The sequence below is a fragment of the Rattus norvegicus genome, chromosome 2 (genome assembly GCF_021556685.1).
Source record: "Rattus norvegicus strain SHRSP/BbbUtx chromosome 2, alternate assembly SHRSP_T2T, whole genome shotgun sequence".
Classification (NCBI taxonomy): Eukaryota; Metazoa; Chordata; class Mammalia; order Rodentia; family Muridae; genus Rattus; species Rattus norvegicus.
This window is the reverse complement of record NC_141535.1, coordinates 177,755,132-177,767,477: the sequence shown is the minus strand read 5'-3', so window position 1 is coordinate 177,767,477 and position 12,346 is coordinate 177,755,132. Positions and strand designations below refer to the sequence as shown.

Below are 12,346 nucleotides of genomic sequence, written 5' to 3'. Positions count from 1 at the left end.
CTCCAAGTGTAAATATACAACTTCACGTGACATCACCAAACTCAACTTACAGTATCCACATATCTTCCTCTCCATCAGTGGGAAACATCTGGTGGTGCATAGTACCACCATTCTGCTTCCCAGACATCTTTCTCTCTCAGTTCCATCAGATCTACCCCATCTTCACTCACAGACCCACCCCTTCTCACATCTTCCACCTGTTCCACCTCTACAAACACACTATACATCAAGGTTGCTTTGTTAGAAATACCTTCAGAGTTTATCTCACTTCGCAATCCCCCATGTGTTTATACAGTCATGTGTGTATTTTCTGTCTTCCTCACTAAGCTGTGAGTCCCATAAATTCGGATGACACCCCCTTATACTCTCATTCTTTGGTACCTCCTATTAAGCCTGATGCAAACTAGGTACCACATTGTTTTTGGGGGTGTGTGTGTGTGTGTGTGTGTGTGTGTGTGTCTGTGTGTAGGCACGCATGCACTCGAGTGTGACAGAAATTGATAACAGGCATCATCTTTAATCACCCTTCACCTTATTTTTATGAAACAAGGTCTCTCCTGAACCTGTACCGCCTGGACAGCAAGCCTTGGGCATCTGGCTGTGTGCTTCGCCAGCACTGGGGTTACAGCTACACACCACCATACCTGTTTGGATTTGTTTGCACTTAAATACATAGGTATTGGGGATGGGATTCTCATCCTCATGCTCATGCAGCAAGCACTGAGCTCTTCTCTCAGCTCTCAGCCTCTCACCACCATGCAGGGCCTGTAGAGAACACACTTGGCTCTCCATTGTAATGCTTTCAAGATATAGACAAGGGTCCCTGTCCTTGGTTCAGTCCACAGAGGCTTAGTAAAAGAAGGGGCCTGAGCTGTAGCTCTTTTGGGAATGAGCAAACTGCCATCGGGTAAGTCACGCCACATCCTGAGCCCCAGTGGTTTCTCCTATGAAGTAGAGACACTGACTTCTGCCTCCTGGGGCTGTCAGAAGGAACAAATAAGCCTTAGGTTTGAAAAACTAAGTGTTAAACTTTTAATGCTAGTGCTCTTTCAAAAGGGATTTTACTAGGAATCTAAATGGAAAACAAGCTGAGTAAGGCTGGGGAGGTGGCTCTCTAGGCTACTAAGAACAGTCATTTGCTGTCTTGTGGAGGATCCAGGTTAGGTTATTAGCACCTACATGCTGACTCACAACCATCTGTAACTCCAGTTCCAGAGGATCCAACACCATCTTCTGGCCTCCATAATGCTAGGCACACATAAGGTAAATAGATAGATGCAGGCAAAACACTTGTATACATAAAAATAGCTGGACAGATGGACAGGCGGATGGACAGACAGACAGATAGATTGCTCTTTTTAAAATGCCAGCATATGTGTTTTTAGGTATTTAGGATATTTAGCCCTCATACCACACAATATTCCAAGTTCTAAGGAATGACAAATCAAGTCACTGATGGCTTTGACAGACACAATTCATTGGACAACTCCTAACCTGGGCCCCAGGTGGTATAGACACTGAGGCAGGGCATTGTAAGACAGACAGACAGACAGACAGACAGACACACACACACACACACACACACACACACACACACACACAGAGGGCGCTGGGAAAGCCAGCTTACCAAGACCTGCAGCTGGTCCTCTGGTCTGCTCAGTTTACTCTGTCAGCCCTTTTCTCGCCCCACATTTCCCGAGGAGCTCAAAGTGCCCTGACCTTGTCTTAGCTGTATTTGGTCCTCTGGGACTTCTCTGGCTTCAGGCCCTGAGGCAAAACCCAGACTGCCACTAAAGTTCTGGCCTCCATAAAAATTCAGCTTCCTCCACATAACTCTAGACTTGAACTTAGACCCTTTAACAACAGGCTTTTAAAAGCTTAGTAATTGTGGGCACAGTGATTCACACTGTAGTCCAAACCCTCAAAAGGCAGAGAGTTTAAGGCCAGCCAGAGCTGGAGTGCAATCCTATGTCAAAACAAGACATCTGAATGGGGTGGGGGAGGGGTGTGATGCCACAAAAATTAAAAGGACTACAAGAGATTTCTATGAATAATTATGTGCCAAAAAAGGCTGGCGTGGCCAAAATGGCCAGGTTATATAGAGGCTCTGTCTCAAAAAAAAAAAAAGATGAAGAAGAAAGAGACGGAGGAAGAGGAAGAAAAGGAAGCAGCAGCGGCTGGGTGTGGTGATGCTCACTCCGCATCCATAACCCCAGAATTCCTAAGGCAAAGGCAGAAAGATTGGAGACTGGAGGGAGTCTGAGAGATCAGAGCTATGTAATGGTGAATTAGTTAAATTAATTTGGCTCCTGGCCAGTCGTGGGCACTGCACCTGCCCAAGAGCTCTCTGGATCTTTAAATGAAAGACATACAGACACACACACACACACACACACACACACACACACACACACACACCAGCTAATTTTGATATGCCTTGACTAGCTCAGTGGCTGGTCACTTCTTTTTTTTTTATTTTTTTATTTTTTTTTTATTAACTTGAGTATTTCTTATATACATTTCAAGTGTTATTCCCTTTCCCGGTATCCGGGCAAACATCCCCCTCCCCCCTCCCCTTCCTTATGGGTGTTCCCCTCCCCAACCCTCCCCCCATTGCCGCCCTCCCCCCAACAGTCTAGTTCACTGGGGGTTCAGTCTTAGCAGGACCCAGGGCTTCCTCTTCCACTGGTGCTCTTACTAGGATATGCATTGCTACCTATGAGGTCAGAGTCCAGGGTCAGTCCATGTATAGTCTTTGGGTAGGGGCTTAGTCCCTGGAAGCTCTGGTTGCTTGGCATTGTTGTACTTTTGGGGTCTCGAGCCCCTTCAAGCTCTTCCAGTTCTTTCTCTGATTCCTTCAACGGGGGTCCTATTCTCAGTTCAGTGGTTTGCTGCTGGCATTCGCCTCTGTATTTGCTGTATTCTGGCTGTGTCTCTTAGGAGCGATCTACATCCGGCTCCTGTCGGTCTGCACTTCTTTGCTTCATCCATCTTGTCTAATTGGGTGGCTATATATGTATGGGCCACATGTGGGGCAGACTCTGAATGGGTGTTCCTTCAGTCTCTGTTTTAATCTTTGCCTCTCTATTCCCTGCCAAGGGTATTCTTGTTCCCCTTTTAAAGAAGGAGTGAAGCATTCACATTTTGATCATCCGTCTTGAGTTTCATTTGTTCTAGGCATCTAGGGTAATTCAAGCATTTGGGCTAATAGCCACTTATCAATGAGTGCATACCATGTATGTCTTTCTGTGATTGGGTTAGCTCACTCAGGATGATGTTTTCCAGTTCCAACCATTTGCCTACGAATTTCATAAAGTCGTTGTTTTTGATAGCTGAGTAATATTCCATTGTGTAGATGTACCACATTTTCTGTATCCATTCCTCTGTTGAAGGGCATCTGGGTTCTTTCCAGCTTCTGGCTATTATAAATAAGGCTGCAATGAACATAGTGGAGCACGTGTCTTTTTTATATGCTGGGGCATCTTTTGGGTATATACCCAAAAGAGGTATAGCTGGATCCTCAGGCAGTTCAATGTCCAATTTTCTGAGGATTCTCCAGACTGATTTCCAGAATGGTTGTGTGGCTGGTCACTTCTAAACCTCCCAGCCGCTAGCAAACACTCCCCTCCAATATTCCTTAGTTAACATCTTTTAGTCTATATTTCATCTCTGCTACCCCAGACCCTTAGGGCCTCTTTCCCAGAATCTTACATTCCAGTGGTCCTTTAAGTTTCCCCATCATGGTGATTCTCCCTCCTTCTTCCCTTCTCTCTCAGTCCCTTACCTGCTTGATCTAAAAGTCCTGGCCCATCTCCCTGCCCAGCCACTGGCTGTTCGACAATTCTTTATTATCAATCAAAGCTAGCTGGGAGTAGGGAACCCTCAGGTCTGGAAGCAAGGCTTTTGGGAGCCGAAATAAGACAAAGCATTAGAACCAATTCCCAACAGAACTATATAGCAAGAGTCAGGTTAGATAAGATTACATAACAAGACTGTTTCAAAAGTCCAAATAGTAAGAATATAGATAGATAGATAGATACATAGATACATAGATACATAGATACATAGATAGATAGATAGATAGATAGATAGATAGATAGATAGATAGTGACCATGTATACAGATATATATATGGTGACTATATATATATATACAGATATATATACACACATATATATATGGTGACCATTTCATGAATTTGCATGTAATCCTTGTGCAGGGGCCACGCTGATCTCCTCTGTATCATTCCAATTTTAATACTGTGCTGCTGAAGCAAACACAACCCTAAAACATTTTGAAACATGTAAGAACACCACAATTTCATCCTCCTGTTTAAGTGTTTTTTCGAACATACTAAGCAGACCCTCTGTGATTTGGTCATTATACATTGCATACATGTGTCAAGTTGATGGCACCCTACAAAATACATGTAGTTATTATATGGTGGAAATAATCACCAAAATAGAGCAAAATAGACAGACATGGAGACTGATGTCTATCATCCAGCACTTGGGAACTAGAGGCAGGGGGATCCAAAGTTCAAGGTCAACCTCAATTATTATATTTAGTCAGTTCCCTTGGTCCTGTGAAGGTTTGATGCCCTAGTGCAGGGGAATGCCAGGGTGGAGAGGCGGGAGGGAATGGGGTGGGGAGCACCCTCATGGAGGCACAGAGTGGGGGGATGGGATAGGGGTTTCCAGAGGGAAAATCGGGAAAGGGGATAATATTTGAAATTTAAATAAAGAAAATATCCAATAAGAAAAAATATTTAGTTCAAGACTAAGCAAGGCTACATGAAGCCCTGTCTCAAAACAATAGAACAAACAAACTCCATAACAATGTGATAGGTGAACAGAAGGATAGAGATTATAAGGGAAGGAAGGGAACCAGATGAGTGGGAAGTATCATGGGAAGAGCAGAGAACCTGCCTCAGGTGGGGGGGGGGGAGTACAGAACTAGAGATGTGGTTCTGTTGTATAGTACCACTTAGCACACTTGAGAACCTGCCTCAGATGGGGGGGGGGGGGTACAGAACTAGAGATGTGGTTCTGTTGCACAGTACTGCTTAGCACACTTGAGAACCTGCCTCAGATGGGGGGAGTACAGAACTAGAGATGTGGTTCTGTTGTACAGTACCGCTTAGCACACGTGAAACTGTAGACCCAAATCCCAGAACTATCTAAAGAGAAGGAATAAGAGGAAGAAGAGAAGGAGAAAAAGGAGGAGAAAGAGAAGAAAGAGAAGGAGGAGAAACTGTTGATACTGATGTGGAGAAAATTGTGCTCTGTCGGTAGGGTAATAAAATAGTGCAGCTGCTCTTGAAAGGTCTTGAGACTTCTCAAAAAAATTAAAATTAGGTTAACAAGATAGCTCACTGGGTTAAGGCCCATGTTTCCAAGACTGAGAACATGAGTTAAATCCTTGGAACCTGCAAGAGGACCAACTCTTGCAAGTTATTCTCTGACCTCCACACATATGTATGCACACAAATTAATTGATTAATTAACTAATACAAAGAGAGACAGACAGACAGATATTTAAATTTTTTAGTTAAAAACAGACTTATAGTATGACTCAGCATTCTAATGTCTGAGCATATCCAAAAACCCTGAAAACAAGGTATTTGCTTCGTGTGTGTGTGTGTGTGTGTGTGTGTGTGTGTGTGTGTGTGTGTGTGTGTAATGTATGCATGTGTATACATGGAGTATCATGGCTGACATAAAGTATCTTCCTTGATCACTTTCCTATATATTAAGGCAAGGTTTCTCACAGAAGCCAGTGCTCACCTTTTCCAGCTAGCCTGACTAACTAGCTTGTTCCAAGCAGTCCATGTCTGTGCCTTCAATGTACTAGATCAGAGGTGGGCCTCCCTGCCCACCTGGGTTTCCATTAAAAATACTTACTGGAAAGAGAAAAGTAGGGTTGTTGATCAACAGGCAGGCTCACAGCCAAGCAAGCTGAAAAAGTTCTAGAGACCTGTCATGCAACAATGTACATACAGAGCCTGGCAAGGTGGGACAGACCTGTACTCTCACATACTCAGAGCACTGAGGGAGGAGACCACTTGATGCTAGAAATTCAAAGCCAGTCAGGACAACATAGTGAAACTGTTCTCTCTCTCTCTCTCTCTCTCTCTCTCTCTCTCTCTCTCTCGCTCTGTATCTCTCTCCCATCTCAAGGATCTCTGTAGCTCTCCTTGTACTCACAGCAATCTTCCTGCCTCAACTCCCCATTACTAAAAGTACAACACTATACTTACAAGATCCTGACTCAAATCTTGTGTCAGGCTGAAGAGATGATTCAGTGTTTAAAAGCACTGTTTGTTTGTTTGTTTGTTTGTTTGTTTGTTTTTAAGATCTGTTTCAGTTCAGAAATTGGTATATCAGAAAAAGAATATGTTAAATCTAAAAATTCCTGATACAAAACATCTAGAAAATATGGAACACTATGAAAAGTCCACCCCTCATAATAATAGAAATAGAAGAATGAGAAGAATCCCAGCTCAAAGGCCCATAAAATATTTTCAACAAAATGATAGAAGAAAATTTTCCTAACCTAAAGAAAAAGATGCCTATAAAAGTACAGGAAGTATACAGACCACCAAATGAATTGGACCAAAAAAGAAAATTCGCCTCACTACATAATAATCAAAATACTAGACATACAGAACAAAAAAAAAAGAATACTAAAATCTGCAAGGGTAAAAAAACAAGTAACAAAGAAAATATATAAACCTATTAGAATTATATATAAATTCTCTATGGAGACTCTAAAAGCCAGAAGAGCCTGGCCAGATGTGCTGCAGACTCTAAGAAACCACAGATGCACTGGCATCTATAGCCAGCAAAACTTTCTATCAGCATAGACGGAGAAAATAAGATATTCCATGATAAAGTCAAGTTTAATATCTATCTACAAATATAGCCTTACAAGAGGTGCTAGAAGGAAAACTCCAATTTAAGGAGGTTAACTACACCCATGAAAACACAGGAAATAGATAATCTCACAGCAGCAAAAGAATTGGAAGCACACACACAAACTCACTCACACACAACAACAACAACATAGCAGAAATCAACCATCATTGGCCTTTCATAGCAACGGTCTGTATCCCTCAATAAAAGACACAAACTAACAAAATGGATAAGAAAATCTTTCTCTCATCCTTCTGCTGGATATAAAAAACACACCTCAATATCAAGGATATTGTACCTCAGAGTATAAAATAGACCTGAGAATCAATCTGGTGTAGCCATTTTAATATCTAACAAAATAGACTTTAAACCAAAAGTGATCAAAATAGACTGAGAAGGACACTATATATTCATCAAAAGAATTGTCCACCAAGATGACATTTCAGTTCTTAACATCTATGCCCCAAATGCAAGCTCACCCACTTTTGTAAAAGAGACACTATTGCAGCTTAAATAACATATTAACCCCTGCCTAATAATAGTGGGAGATGTCAATACCACACTTTAACCAATGGACAAGTCATCCAGACAAAAAATTAACAGAAAAATACTGGACCTAGCAAACATTATATACAAAATGTAATAGATATTTACAGAACATTTCACCTAAACACAAAAAAATATACCTTCTTCTGAGCACCTCATGGAACTTTCTCCAAACTCTACTACATACTCAGACACAAAACAAGTCTCAACAGATACAAGAAAATTGAAATAACTTCCTGCATCCTATCAGACCTCCACAGATTAAAGCTGGATATCAACAACAACAGAAAGTTTACAAACTCATGGAAACTGAACAATTCTCTACTGAATGATAAGTGGGTCAAAGCAAAAATAAAGAAATTAAAGACCATTTAGCATACTCAAACTTATGGGACACAATGAAAGCAATGCTAAGAGGACAGTTCATAGCACTAAGTGTCTACATAAAAAAATAATAAATGGAGAGATTTCATACTAGCAACTTAATGGCACACCTGAAAGCTCTAGAACACAAAAAATAGCAAGCTTACCTAGGTGGAGTAGATGACAATAAACAATCAAACCGAGTATTGAAATCAATTAAAATAGAAAACAATAAAAGAATCAATGAAACAAGGAGTTGATTCTTTGAGAAAATCAACAGGAAAAACAAGCCCTTATCCAAACCAAAAGACACAGAGAGAAGATCAAATTAATAAAAATCTGAAATGAAAAGGGGAACACAACAACACTAAGGAAATACTGGAAATCCTAAGGACATAGTTTAAAAACCTGTAATCCACCAAATTGGAAAGTCTATTAGAAATGGATAATTTTCTTGATAGGTACCACTTACCAAAGTTAAGTAAAGATCAGATAAACAATTTAAATAGACCTATAATCCCTATGAAATAGAATCAATCATTAAAAGTCTCCCAGCCAAATAAATCCCAAGGCCAGATGGTTTTAACTCAGAATTCTTTAACTCAGACTTTCAAAAAAGAGTCAATGCCAACACTCCTCAAATTATTCCACAAAAACAGATACAGAGCAAACATCACCCAATTTATTTTATGATATCCCGATATCCAAACCACATAAAGACTCAACAAAGAAAGAGAATCAAAGACCAATTTCTCTTACAATCATTGATGCAAAAGTACTCAATAAGATACTTGCAAATCAAATCCAAGAAGACATCAAAACGATCATCCACATCCCAGAGATTCAGTGATGGTTCAATATACAAAAATCAGAAAATGTAATCCACCATTATAAACAAACAAAAAGAAAAAAGCCACGCAATTATCTTATTAGATACAGAAAAGGCTTTTGACAAAATCCAACACTCTTCGTGATAAAACTTTTAGAGAGATTATAGATACCAGGGACATACCTAAACATAATAAAGGCAATTTATAGCAAGCTTATAGCCAACATCAAATTAAATAGAGAGAAACTCAAAGCAATTTCACTAAACTCGGGAACAAGACAAGTTCCCTCTCTCTCCCTATCTACTCAATATAGTACTTTAAGTTCTAGCTACAGAAATAAGGCAACTGAAGGAGATCAAGGAGATGCAAATTAGAAAGGAAGAAGTCAAAATATAGTTATTTGCAGAGGATATGATAATATACGTAAGTAACCCTAAAAATTCCACCAAAGAACTCCTACAGCTGATAAACACTTTGAGTGAAGTGTCTGGATAGAAGATTAACACTCCCCCACCAAAAGAAAGAAAAGAAAAAGAAAATCAGTAGCCTTCTTATATACAAGCAACAAGTAGACTGAGAAAGAAATCAGGGAAACAACACCTTTCACAATAGCCTTTATTAATATAAAATATCTTGGAGAAACTCTAACCAAGAAAGTAAAAGACCTGTATGACAAAAACTTCAAGTCTTTGATGAAAGAAATTAAAAAAGACACCAGAAGATGGAAAGATCTCAAATACCCATGATTGGTAGTATTAACATAGTAAAAATGTCCATTTTACCAAAAGTAGTCTACAGATTAAATGCAATCCCCATTAAAATTCCAACACTATTTGTTTGTTTGTTTATTCATTTAATATTATGTGTAGGTGTTTTGCCTGCCTGTATGTCTGTGCAGCATGCACGTGCAGTGTCTGCGGAGTCCAGATCCCCCAAAACTGGAATTACAGGCAGTTGTTAGTGTTATCTGCACGCTATAAATTGAACCAAGGTCCTCTTGAAAAGCAACCAGTGCTCTCTTAATTACTGAGCCATCTCTCCAGGCCTCAACACAATTCTCACAGTCCTTGAAAGACAAATCTCAACTTTTTATGAAAAAAAAAAAAGATAGCTAAAGCAATCTTGAACAATGAAAGAACTGCTAGAGGAGATCAGCATCCATGATCTCAAGCTGTACTACAGAACTATAGTAATAAAAACCATGGTATTGGCATAAAAAGAGACATATTGATCAACAGAATTGAATTTAAGATCCATACTAATCTACATATAATATTAACACCTGACATTTTATAAAGAAGCCAGAAATACACATTGAAAAAAAAAGACATAATTTTTGTCTTCAATAAATAGTACTGGTCAAACTGGATATAGAAGAATGCAAATAAATCCAGATTTATCGCCCTGCACAAAACTCAAGGTCACATGGATTAAACGCCTCAACATGGACTGGAGAAATGGCTCAGCAGTATTGAGTATTAACTGCTTGTCTAAAGGTAAGTTTAATTCCCAATGACCACATGGTGACTCGCAACCATCTGTAATGGGATCCGATGCCCTTTTCTTCTGGTATGTCTGAAGACATATACTCGCAACAGTATACTTATATAAAATAAATAAATCTTTTTTTTTTTTTTGGTTCTTTTTTTTTCGGAGCTGGGGACCGAACCCAGGGCCTTGCATAAATAAATCTTTTTTAAAAAACCCAAAGACTTAAACATAAAACCAGATATACTGAATCTAATAGAAAAGAAAGTGGGACTAGCCCTGAATATATTGGCACAGAAGGCAACTTTATGAACTGAACACGAACAGTGTAGGCACTAAGACCAACAATTAATAAATGGGACCTCATGAAACTGAAAAGCTTCTGTAAGGCAAGGGATGACATTATTCGAACAAAGTGGTAGCCTACAAAATGGAAAATGATTTTTTTGGGGGGGGACGAGAAACATTTTTATTGGGGAAAAGGGTTGTCTTATGCACTATAAGATGGTCATCAGCCGGGCTGGGGAGGAAAATGATTTTTGACAACTCCACATCCGAAACACATAAAGAACTCAAGAAAGTAAATATCAGATAAACCAAATAATCCAATTTTTAAATGGGGTTCAGATCTAAAGAGAGAGTTCTCAATAGAGGAATCTCAAATGACTGAGAAACACTTTAAAAATGTTCGGTATCCTTGGCCATCAGTGGAATGCAAACCAAAACTACTTTGAGATTCTATAATACACCTGACACAATGTCCAACATCAATAACACAAATGACAGTTCATGCTATCGAGGATAGCAGGAACACTCCTCCATTGCTGGTGGGAGTTCAAATTTGGACAGCCACTATGGAAATCAACATGGTGTTTCCTCAGAAACCTCATAACCCAGCTACACCACTCTTGGGGATCTACCTAAAGTATACTCTGTCCTACCACAGACACTTGCTCAACTATATTCATTGCAGCTTTATTCATAAGAGACAGAACGTGGAAACATCCTAGAGATCCCTCAACTGTAGAGTGGATGAAGAAAATATTGTACATTTACACAATGGAGTATTACTTTGCTGTTTTTTTTAAATGATATCATGAAATTTGCAGACAAATGATGGAACTAAAGAAAATAATCCTGAGTGAGGTAACCCAGACCCAGTAAGACAAATATGGTATGTATTCACTTGTAACTGGATATTAGTTATTAGATAACTGATAATCAAGCTACAGCCCATAAACCCAGAGTTAGGTAAAGAGGGTGGCTCTAGGGGGACAGATGGATCTCCCTAGAAAAAGATAGGGCAGGGGAAATAGAATAGATTTTATTGGGTCCACTGGGGACAAGTGGGGACAGGAATGAGAGGAATCGATCAGGGTTGTGGGGAGATAGAATAGAGAGAGAAAGCACAGAGAGAGACATCAGGAATTAAAGGGTATTTGGAGAGCAGTGCAGAAACCTGGTATAGTGAAAACTTCATGGAATCTATGAGGGCGATCCTAGTGAGGACCACTAGTAATGAGGGATATAGTCTCTTGTAGCCAAGCAAGGCTTCCAGTCAATAGGTTGCATTTGGTTAAGTTGTTGAATGAGGAGGTCCTGTGAAGATCTTCAAACAACCCAGGCTGATCTAGGACAGAAGGATGGTCTCTGTAAACTGACAGGATGGGGAGTGGGGGAAGGCATTGCCAAGGACATGCACACAGCTCTTGTAACATGGGGAGGTCTAGCTGGTGTCTGCATGGAGTCCTCACCCCTATGTTCTAGTCTCTTTCATGCAGGAACATACTCTGTCGGCTACCAAAAGAGAAACTTAGATGCCAACGCAACCAAAAAGCCTTTGTAAAAACCCTGCTTGTGAGATTTTCTGGGGGAATGGAGGCACAAAACCTGTAAGAATTCCCAGCCAATGTCTGGTTTAACTTGAGGCCACTCCATGAGATGGAGCCTGTTCCTGACACTCCTTGGATCACCAAAAACCAGACTGGATGACCCAGAGACCTAAATAGTGTAAAACCAAAATACAACAGATCTAAAGATAGGTAGGTAGGTAGGTAGGTAGGTAGGTAGGTAGGTAGGTGGGTGGGTGGGTGGGTGGATGGATGGATGGATGGATGGATGGATGGATGGATGGATGGATGGATGGATATGGAATAATTTTTAGTGATATTCTGCTATACTCATAGATTGGTACCTTGTCCAGTC

General features: G+C 40.2%; 1 non-coding gene across 1 annotated transcript; it reads right to left on the bottom strand.

The window, feature by feature from the left end:
• Positions 1–4,174: 4,174 nt before the first annotated feature.
• Positions 4,175–4,280, bottom strand: LOC120101183 (U6 spliceosomal RNA). Its single transcript, XR_015678749.1, has one exon. It is a non-coding gene; the product is annotated as a U6 spliceosomal RNA (small nuclear RNA).
• Positions 4,281–12,346: the final 8,066 nt, after the last annotated feature.